The 12,152-nt window shown below is 35.5% G+C and overlaps 1 protein-coding gene across 3 annotated transcripts in view; it reads right to left on the reverse strand.

The window, feature by feature from the left end:
* Positions 1 to 12,152, reverse strand: part of CLDN12 (claudin 12) — an 83,149-nt gene that overhangs the window by 10,313 nt on the left and 60,684 nt on the right. For all 3 annotated transcript variants that reach the window (XR_013995320.1, XR_013995321.1, XR_013995322.1), the window contains 2 exons: positions 10,904 to 10,997; positions 6,563 to 6,618 (listed from right to left, as the gene is read on the reverse strand). The gene's annotated coding sequence lies outside the window, so the exon portion shown is untranslated. The remainder of the gene's footprint in view (positions 1 to 6,562; positions 6,619 to 10,903; positions 10,998 to 12,152) is intronic.

Here is a 12,152-nt window from a genome sequence, read left to right on the forward strand (position 1 = left end):
CTGTGAACTCTGCTAGCTCTACCGCGGTAACTCCGTGGGTCCCTGCCCCACCCAACTCAAAGAACTTCTAAGGCTCTTTCAGGGATGGGCAGCCAATGTTGGCCTGCACGGCAGTCTTTCCTGGACACCTCTCAGGGGTCCACAGGCCCCAGGTGGGTGGTGGCTGGCTTTGGTGTACTCTGAACCTTTTGCTGAGTGGCCCCAGGCTCAGCACTGGCACCAAATCTAAATCTGCATTAACCGGGTAAACACCAATCACCCCACCATGGTGACTTCCTGAGACCCTGACTCATACAACTCGAGTACTGCCAGAGGCCCTTTCAGTGGCTGAGCCTTGTGGGCTGCTGGCAGATAGAGGCAGGCTACAGGGTGTCCTGGGCATTTGCTCCAGGCCTGGTACTGGTGGTAGCCGGCCTCAGTTCACAGCATAGCCACTCCCATGCACCTGTAGGTCCAGCACAGGTAGCAATCAACTGCAGATCACTTTGTAGCTCCTACAAGATAGCCCTGGCTCAGTCACCCTGGCAGCAGCTAACCTTGACTTGCATGGGATCTCCACTCAAGAGACCCCAAAACTAACACACTCGGTGGCCACTGTCAGACCACAACAGAGAACCACCCAATTAGCACCACAAGCAGCACAACTACAGGGTGGTCTCAGCAGGCACCAGAGACCATTAGGGAGAATCCCATTGCATGGGGTCAGTTCTCCAAAGCAGCTCATGTAATGTGGTCATGGTCAATCCTCAGAACCAGTCAGCCTGAAGGTCAATCCTACCCACTGACGTGCCAAAAGCAATCAAGGTTCGACTATGAGAGGAAGATACATAAAACCCACACAAGGGACACTCCTGGAGCACCAGGCTCAGGTGATCGGGAAGACTGATCCGTTGGGCCCCACAGGACACCTACTACATAAGGCCACCCCTGCCAAGACTGGCAGATCTACCTAATACATAGAAACAATCACAGAGAGGCAGCCAATATGAGACAAAGAAAGGTGTACCAAATGAAAGAATAAAACAAAACTCCAGAAAAGAAACTAAACAAAATGAAGCCAAGCAACCTACCAGATGCAGAAGTTCAAAACTGGTTATAGGATGCTTGAGGAACTCAGTGAGAACTTCAACAACAAGATAGTAAGCATAAAAGATGACATAGAAACCATTAAAAAATATCCAGTCAGAAATAAAGAATACAATAAGTGAAATGAAGAATACACTAGAAGGAATCAACAGCAGATTAGATTACATTAAGCAGAGGACTGAATCTGTGGTTTTAAAGACAAGGTAGCAGAAAACAATTGGAAAGCAAAAAGAAAAAAGAATTTAAAAAATGAGGATAATTTAAGGGACTTCTGGGAAAACATCAAGCATAACAACATTAGTACCATAGGAGTATAAGAAGGGGAAGACAAAGAGAGCTAGAAATTGAAAAGGCTATTTGAAGAAATAATGATTGAAAACTTCCCTAACCTGATGAAGGAAGCATATATTATAGTCCAGGAAGTGCAGAGAGTCCAAAACAAGATGAACACAAATAGGCTCACAGCAAGACGCATCATAATTAAAATGCCAAAGGTTAAAGACAAAGAGAGAATCCTAAAAGTTGCAAGAGAAAGGCAACTAGTAAATTACAAGGGAGCTCCCATAAGATTGTCAGCTGATTTCTCAACAGAAGCTTTCAAGGTCAGAAGGATTGGCACAAAATACTCAAAGTGATGAAAAGCAAGGCCCTACAATCAAGATTACTCTACCCAGCAAGGCTATCATTTAGAATTGAAGGAGAGATAAAGAACTTTCTAGACAAGAAAAAGCTAAAGGAGTTCACCAACATCAAACCATTATTACAAGGATTATTAAAGAGACTTCTTTAAGGAGAAGAAGGAGTGGGGGAGAACATAAATATAAATAACAAAAAGTCAATAACTAAGTGCCTATCAATAATCACTTTAAATGTAAATGGATTAAATGCTCCAATCAAAAGACATAGGGTAGCTGAATGGATAAGAAAACAAGACCCATACATATGATGTCTACAAAAGTCCCACTTCAGATCAAAAGATACATACAGACTGAATGTAAATGGATGGAAAATGACATTTCATGCAAATGAAAAACAAAGCTGGATAGTGATACTTATATCAGACAGAATAGTCTTTAAAACAAAGTCTATAATAATAGACAAAGAAGGATATTTCATAATGATAAAGGGATCAATCCAAAAAGAGGATATAACCATTATAAACATTTATGCACCCAATATAGAAACATCTAAATATATAAAGAAAATATTGATGAACATAAAGGGAGAGCTCAACAGTCATAGTAGGGGAATTTAACACCCCATTAACAACAATGGATAAATCTTCCACACAGAAAATCAACAAGGAAACAGTGGCCTTAAATGACATATTAGACCAGAAAAATTTTATTGATATTTTTAGCTGGTTCTTTGGAAACATAAACAAAATCGATAAACCTTTAACCAGACTCATCAAGAGGGAAAAAAAAGCGTGAGAGAGAGAGAGAAAGAGAGAAGAGAGAGAGAGAGAGAGAGAGAGAGATACAGAAAGAGAACCCCAAAATATCAAATCAGAAGTGAAAGAGGAGAAGTGACAACTGACACCACAGAAATACGAAGCATTATAAGAAAACACTATGAACAATTATACTCCAACAAATTCAACAATCTGGAAGAAATGGATAAATTCCAAGAAATATACAATCTTCCAAGACTGAATCAAGAAGAAACAGAAAATCTAAACAGACCAATTACTAGTAACACAATCGAATCAGTAATAAAAACTCCCAATAAACAAAAGTCCTGGACTGAATGTCTTCATAGCAGAATTTTATCAAGCATTCAAAGAAGAATTAACACCTATCCTTCTCAAACTATTCCAAAAAATTCAAGAGGAGGGAAGGCTCCCAAGCTCATTCTTCAAGGCCACCATCACCAATTCCAAAAACAGAAAAAAAAAAACAACATTACAAAAAAAAGAAAATTATAGCCAATCTCCCCGATGAACGTAGAGGCAAAAATCCTCAACAAAATATTAGCAAACCAAGTTCAGAAATATTAAAAAGATCATATACCATGATCAAGTAGGATTTATTCCTGGGATGCAAGGTTGGTTCAGTATCTGCAAGTCAATTAATATGATACACAACATTTAAAAAATGAAAGATAAAAATTGTATAATCATATCAATATATCCAGAAAAAGCATTTGACAAAATCCAACAGCCATTTATGACAAAAAGAAAATCTCTGCAACATGTAAATAGAGGGAACATATCTCAACATAATAAAGGCCATATATGACAAACCCACAGCTAGACATCATACTAAATGGTGAAAAGTTAAAAGCGTTTTCCTTAATATCAGGAACAAGACAAGGATGTCCATTTTAACCACTTTTATTTAACATAGTACTGGAAGTCCTAGCCACAGCAATCAGACAAGAAAAAGAAATAAGAGGCATCCAAATTGGAGAAAAAGTAAAACTGTCATTATTTGCAAATGACATAATACCATATAGAGAGAACTCTTAAGATTCCACCAAAAAAACTGCTAGAACTAATAAATGAATTCAGTAAAGTAGCAGAATATAAAATTAACATTCAGTAATTGGTTGCATTTTTATACACCAATCACAATCAGAAAGAGAATTAAGAAAACAATCCCATTTACAATTGCATCAAAAAGAAAAAATACCTCGGGAATAAATTTAACCAAAGGGTTAAAAGACCTATACTTGCAAAATTATAAGACATTAAAGAAATTGAAGAAAATACAAATAAATGAAGCATATGCTATGCCCATGGATAGGAAAAATCAATATAGTTCAAATGTCCATACTACCCTAAGCAATCTACAGAACCAGTGCAATCCCTATCAAAACGGCATTTTTCACAGAACTACAACAAATAATCTTAAAATTTATGTGGAACAACGAAAGTCCCCAAATAACCACAGCAACCGTGAGAAAGAACAAAGTTAGAGGTATCATACAACCTGATATCAACATGATATCAAACACTACAACAAGGCACACAGGTTAAAAACAGATACACAGGTTAGTGGAACAGAGTAGAGAGCCCAGAAATAAACCAAAGCCTATATGGTCAATTAATCTATGACAAAGGAGGCAAAAATGGACAGTGGGATAAAGATAGTCTATTTAACAAATGGTGCTGTGAAAAACTGAACAGATACATACAAAAAAATGAAACTGGACCACCTTCTTACACCATATATGAAAATAAACTGAAAATGGTTTAAAGACTTAATTGTCAGACCCGAAACCATAAAACACCTAGAAAATAACAGACAGTAAACTCTTTGACATCTCTCTCAGTAATATTTTTTCTGATATAGCTCCTTGGGCAAGGGAAACAAAAGAAAAAATAAACAAATGGGACTACATCAAACTAAAAAGTTTTTGCACAGCAAAGGAAACCATCAACAAAATGAAAAGACAACCTACTGAATAGGAGAAGATATTCACCAGCGATACATCCAAAAAGGGGTTAGTATCCAAAATTTATTAAGAACTCATACACATCAACACCAAAAAAACAAACTATCTAATTAAAAAATAGTCAGAGGACCTGAATAAACTTTTCTCCGAAGACTACATACACATGGCCAATAGATATATGAAAAGATGCTCAACATCTCTAATAATCAGAGAAATGCGAATTAAAACCACAATGAGATATCACCTTACACCTGTCAGAATGGCCACCATCAATAAATCAACAAACAAGTATCAGTAAGGATGTGAAGAAAATGGAACCCACATGCACTGTTGGTAGGACTGTAAACTTGTAAAGCCACTATGAAAAACAGTATGGAGGGTCCGCAAATATTAAAAAATAGAACTATCTATGAGCCAGCAATTCCATTTCTGGGTATTTATCTGAAGAAATCCAAAACACTAATTTGAAAAGATATATGTACCCCTATGCTCATTGCAACGCTATTTACAATAACCAAGATATGGAAGCAACAAAAATGGCCCTCAAAGACAATTGGATAAGGAAGTGATGGTACATATATACAACAGAATATTACTCAGCCATAAAAAAATAAAATCTTATCATTTGTGACAACATGGATAGACCCAGAGGGTGCTATGCTAAGTGAAATAAGTCAGACAGAGAAAGACAAATACCATATGATCTCACTTATATGTGGAATCTGATGAACAAAATAAACAAAACAGAAATAGACTCATACATACAGAGAACAAACTGATGGTTGCTAAATGAGAGGGGTGCTGGGTGAAAAAGGTGAAAGTATTAAGAAGTACAAATTGGTAATTACAAAATCGTCACAGGGATGTAAACTGTTGCATACAGAATATAGTGAATAATATTGTAATAAATATGTATGGTGCGAGGTTTTTACTAATCAGGATATCACTTCACAAATTATATAAATGTCTCACCATTATGGTGGACACCTGAAACTAATATAAAATATTGAGTATCATCTGTAATTGAAAAAATTTTTAAATTCTTTTAAAAAAATAACTCCACTACAAAACCAAACAAAATAAAAATGGTGGTCAAGGGTTAATAGATTTGAAATTACTTACTTACTTAATTAATTAATTAATTAAATGGAGGGAGAAAATTTGAAATGTAGCAGCATTCTTTGCATCCTCTGGTTTGATTTCAACCCCAGCAAGCAGTAATCACCTTGTATTTCAGCTCCCCTCCTCAAACAACTTTCGAAACAGTTCATCATCTTGTTGCCGCCAAAACAATTTCTACATCACAAGATCTAGGAGTCGGCAATGGAGCGTGTATGTGCTTGACATTTCACTGTTGCTCCTTTGAGGTTTATCCTGCTTCTCGTTCGGATTTAGTCGTTATGTCCCAAAGGCCCAGAGCAGCACAATAATCTGTATGTTCCTCCAAAATTATTTGTAAAGGACCTTGCAGTAGTACCCTTTTTCTCAGTCATATTCTGATCTAAAATTTTGCATGGTCTAATTACTCAGGTGTAAAGTGGGGCCACGATTCTGATTCAGTTGGTGTTCCAGGATCTAGGCCTAGATAGAGGAGGGGGAGGGCCTGGATCTGTGAGTGATGAGCTAAAGGGAGCCTAGAGTTGGGTCCTGGGCAAGGGGATGCCTTGTAAGTAAGGCAAAGTTTATAATGAATCAATTTAAGAAGAGTGGATAGAGGGTCAGCCGAGTGGGTAAGATGAAGTGGATTAACTTGGGAAAAGCCTGCAAGGATTCCTTAAGGAAGGTCATCTTTTGCTGAGTTGCTTTTATGGAGTAGTAGTTGAGGGAACTGGGAAAGTTATTAATACCCACTTTGGGTTGGAAATTTTAACTCTTCTTTGTTAACATTGTGGTTTTACCTATCCTAGACTAACTATTGAAGTTATAAGAATGTGTCTTAGAAATGAGAACAATGAAACCTGCTGTCATGTTTCCCACTCACACTTGAATTTTGATGCCTGCTAAGTAAGGAAAAGATCTCTATCTGTGAGTTACTGAGAGAGTCTGGGGCATCCATGAAATAAATGAAAATACTTGCCAGTATTCCCATGACGAACATAAAGTGCTTGTGGTCTTCTAGGAACGACTTGAGTTCTGTCCAAAATGATGGTAAATTTATATTAGTGAGGTTTATTTTTAGAATAGATAGGGTTATAACTGTTTCATTAGAAGATTACAGTTTATTAGAAGATTACAGTTTATTGCCATTGCTCTATTACATTAAATTCTCTTTTTATGTATCCACCAAGAGAATTAAAGTATTTGATTAAGAACAACACAATAAAAATAAAAGGGATATCATTTAAAATATCAGTAAGTTAGCAATAGGATTAACAATTGCTTGTTTCTTGCCTGTGTCCCCTTAGTAGGACAGTAGGCTCCATGAAGGCCAGGATTTGACCTTTTCTTGTATTACAATTATATCCTTAGTGACAACAACACTGCCTAGGCATAATACATCTTTAAATATATGCTGAAATAGATGAGAGTCAAGGAGACACTGAGTAAAAATTCTCTAACATTTGGAACTTTTAAAAGTGCTTTAGCTTTTAAATCATATTTGTTGAATAACAAGAATATTAGGTCAAGTGTAGTAATCACTATTTTGATGCTCCATCAGTCACTCAATGGTATTTTTTAAACGAAAGATGGATGTTTCTGGATCATGAAGTGCAATAAATCCTTAGTGAGACAAAATTCTCTAACAGAATCCAGCGCTCATTGATTAATGAGATCTAGGAGATCTCTAGAAGAAACCATACAAGAAGAGATGGAGGGTGAATAGCAGAGCTAAACCAAAACTGAGTAAAATTTGTAGAGAGGCTTTAGGGGTTTCCATTTAAACTGCAACAAAAAGAAGCTTCAGTGATGAATATTTGCTCAGGTCCCTATTTTCTTACAGGTATAATTTGCCACTTTACTCATAAGCTATACAAAAAAGTGATGACACATAAGACACCAGGATCCTGGAAAGAAAATATAAAAAAGAAAAAATAACATGTTTGCCACAGCCTTTTGCCACTCATGTAATATACCCTATTGGTTCTTCCTTCTGAATGTTTTTGTTCTAGAGGTAAAGAATAGGGAATTACCTTACATCTTATCCTTTCTTTTATCTTTGTGTGTTAATAAGGAAGGATAGTCTCAAAGGCAGAAAAACACAAAATCCTAGACAAAGTTAGAGGTCTTAAGTAAGCAATAGAACATTTGGCCAATCTTATCTTTTTATAGTCATAGTTTACTTACAGATGGGCCTATTAGTGTGCATTTATCTTATTTATGTGTTCTTCTTGGAAAAGGGGTACAATTTGAAAAAAGAAAATAATACCATACTGTGCTGAAGGATAATGGGAGAGAAACAAATTTCTCAACATGTGTGGACTATGGACATACTTTCCGTATCTTTTGGGATTTCCTTTTGAAAAAGTTACTTGAAGATGTATTCTACTAAACGGAAAAACAAAATCCTAAAAAGAGGAAGATATGGTATTCAAAAAATTCTTCTAATTCCATAGAGCACTGAAAAGAAACTAATTTTTATAAATCGTAACAGGAAATCAGAAGACTTTTAGAAAAATGTCTATAAGAAAATGAATATATTTGACCAAATAGTAAGATAAATAACCACAATGGTGGGAATAAAGATATATGTGTCCTTCTTGACAAGAAATAATGAATGTTATTAGAAACTCTAGAAAATGAAAACACTGTATAGAAGTCACAATGTAAACATGAAACAAGCTGAAATGTAGCATGATTTTGAGAAATGGAGAATAAGAAGAGAGAATCTATTTGATCTTGACACTAGACAATTCTCTTTCAAACAGGTTAGTGAAATAGAATTACATTTCCTATTTCCATTTTGGTTCTTTATGAACAATATTTATACAATCATAATATGCTGTGTTATTTTTATTAGTTTAATATTTTTAGATTCAAACTATAGAGTAAGCATTTCAAGACATAAATATAGTTACAGGATAGAATGTAAACAAACACTTGGAAAGGCCAAATGAGTGAGAAAGTTTACAGAGTATAGGAGATAGACAAAGGAGGGGCTAGATAGAAGGAAGTATATACAAGGTTCCAAATGTTCTTATCTTAAATAATGGGAGAAGTATTGATGCAAATAGAAACAGAGATTAAATTACTCAAAGTCAAAAAAATAACTGAAGAAATATTAGTAATATCTTAAGAGCCTATAAGGAAAAACATTGGTTACAATTCACTAACAGTAAAATACCAAAAATTATAGATAATGCAAGATAAAATTTTCAGTTTTCATGATGGGAAGCCAATAAATAACATCTTAAGTTAATAAATCATGAAAAGGAGATATAACCGTATTATTCAAATATATGGAGGTAATCTAAAGAAGTACAAATAGAGTCATGCTAAAAGGATTACTTCTAGGGAGTAGGTATCAAAGGTGGAATAAGGGGGTGGGAAAGTTAAGTTTTTCATTTTATAATTTTCTATGTTTTTTGAACTTTTTTCCTTATCATATGGATATATTATTTTTATCATATAAAAAAGGTTAAACACATCTTGAGGACTAACTCAGTATTCTCTTCAATGATATTATCCCAAAGTGCATTCTTACTAAGGATAAAATGAACATACTCCTGCAGGTAATGGTGAAAGATGCAGCAATGCCAAATGAATGCTATAATTAATATTGCAATGAGTAGAAGCATCAGGAATCCAAACATATCAACTGAAATGTATAAAAAGAAATATAGTTTAAGTTAACAGATTATAAGAATTATAATTTCTTATATTTTCATCTTTAATATCATGCAGTCTGATTCTTAAATACAATTTCATTTGTATTTAAGAATCATAATGAAAATGATACAATAACATACATCACATACTCCAATAAAACTATCATTAACACAATAATCACTAACATTGGAAAATAATCTAGGTTGCTAAAAGGAGATAATATTATTTGCATATTGGTAAACTATTAGGTCACTGGCTATTTTTTCCTTTATTTTCTCTCTAAAAACTCATCCCAGGCAATATTTCAACAGATAAAACAGCAGCGCCCCTATGTTTCTATGAAGATACGTATAGACAGTGAGGGATGTTCACTGCATGAGTTTCAGCGGTTGCTTATCAAGGAGAAAACAAATGCTTGCTGGCAAAACAGATTTGTAGCACTTGTAAACTTCCCTTCTCTCCCTTCCCAGGACTATGTGAAACTATAGAACATAAAACAGGAAATTTAGTATGAATGGGGTTCCCATTCATACTAAATTTATGAAGGGTTGCTTGTTTATAAGCTCTTTGCTACAATTATGACTTAAATATACCTGATAGTACCTAAAGAAAACAGGGACTTGAGGCAAAATTCATGCTTTTTCATTTCAATTAAGAAAAAAAACATAGACAATTGGTAGTACTAGACTGGCTTTTCTCCTATAGTTACGTTTCCCCTAGAAAGCATCTTGTTTCAAAACTTAAAATGTAGTTTTACCTGCCTTGGTACCTACTGCATAACAAACCAAAAGTATAACATTATAGATATAAAGATTCTTTGATGATTGAGATTTGTTCAGTCCTAGGCAGTCATTGTTCTGAATGGCAATTATCAGTACAAAATATATAAGCTGAAGAAATGTAAATTACAATAATGCTACTGGGCTCAATACCGTGTTTCCCCGAAAATAAGACCTAGCCAGACAATCAGCTCTAATGCGTCTTTTGGAGCAAAAATTAATATAAGACCCGGTATTATTTTACTATAATATAAGACTGGGTCTTATATAAGACCCAGTATAATATAATATAATATAATTAATATAATATAACATAATAAATATAATATAATAAATATAATATAATAAATATAATTAATATAATATAAAATATAATATAATACCAGGTCTCAATTTTTGGTCCAAAAGACACGTTAGAGCTGATTGTCCAGCTAGGTCCAATTTTTGGGGAAACATGGTATGTCCTCACCCCAGGATTAGCTTATAAGAAACTCCTGGAGTTGGTAAAATAACTTGAGAACACAACCCTCCTTCATTGGTTATGGTTATTGTTTAGTGGAGTACTTTAGAGATCAAACATAAAGTATTTACAACTGGCATAGTAAGGCACCCACCAATCAGAATGAATGTTGACCCAGTTGAACCAACCATGGCTGGAAAGAACTAGTATCAGCCTGTATAAGGGGAAACACTGATGAACAGACTTGCTATATTTTAATAATGCAAATATAATAATTTATAATCCTTCAAATGTAGAAAATAAATAGTATTTCCAAGTAATTTTTAAAAGTAATACCTGAAACTAAAAAGATAAAATAAAAAATAAAATAAAATTTTAAAAGTACATAAAAATTCAAATAGGGACAACTCACCTTTACAGTTTAACCAAAATGAAGAACTGACTTGACATCCGAAATTTGAAAAACAAAATTTTTTGCAAGCAAGTTGTTCACTGCACCAAAAGCACTGTATTTGGAAAGAAAAAATAAAAATAAAAGCAGTGTCCAGGTATACTAACCACATTTCCAGTAAGTTTTTAGTGCTGGTTGAGTAAGTATTCAATAAACACAGCTATCATCATCATCATAATCATCATCATCATCATCATCATCATCATCATCATCATCATTTTAGTAGCAGTGGCAGTAGCAGTAGTAGTTGCTGTTGGAGGTCGGCCCTGAGCCTCTTTAGCAAGCCCATGCCCCCAAACCCCAGCTGCAGTGAACATTGGCTGCCATGGCTCAAGCTGCCCTTCTTCTTGAATTGCCCTCAGTGGACAGGAACTACCCTGTGCGTGAGGTAACCTCCCCCACTGCCAATAACTGACTAACATATGGGGTTCCTAACGGTAGGCATCCTTGCCTCGAGGCAGGGGTAACTCTGCTGTGTGACTTTTTGCCCCAGGGCTGCCATGGTTCAGGCCAAGTGTAGACTTTAGCTGAGGCTACACCTTTGCTTGGCTCTTGTCCCTTACTTGCCCCGAGTCCCTTACTCCTTCGTATTACAGATTTTTGCTATCACTCAAGAAATTACATGTGCCTTTTTTTTTTTTTTTTTTTTTTTTTTTTTTTAAGAAATTACATGTACCTTAATCCCTTTCTCAAGATGCGTGTTTAGGGAACAAGACCCAAGACATAGTTTCACAAAGTAGTAACAAGGACTTCAGTAGATAGGGTTTTTGTTTGTTTTCTCTCTCTCCCCAACACTCTTTGCCCTTCCCCTTGTCTGCAGCACTCACTCTTACCTCTGGGGGTTTCTCCTCTGTTATGTGGGCCTGGTGGTGCTGTCAACCAGCCTCACCTCAGCACCCACCCTTTGCCCCCTTCCTACTCACTGGTGGCTACTCACTGGTGGTCAGATAATCACGTGGAAAACTAGATTCTAAGTCCCTTGTCGAAGTAAGCAAAAGCAAGGTACAAAGGTGGAAACCATTGTGAGATAAGACTAGGACCTGGACATGTCAAGCAAATGAGGACAGAGTGGTGAAAATGGCTATCACATAGGACCTACCACGTGACATGCATCATTCTAAACCCCTTATATATTAACTCGCTGCATCCTCATGACAACCCTGTGAACTAGGTACCACTTATAGATGAGGACAATAAAGCACAGAGCAAT

The sequence above is a fragment of the Rhinolophus hipposideros genome (assembly GCF_964194185.1).
Source record: "Rhinolophus hipposideros genome assembly, chromosome: 18".
Classification (NCBI taxonomy): domain Eukaryota; kingdom Metazoa; phylum Chordata; class Mammalia; order Chiroptera; family Rhinolophidae; genus Rhinolophus; species Rhinolophus hipposideros.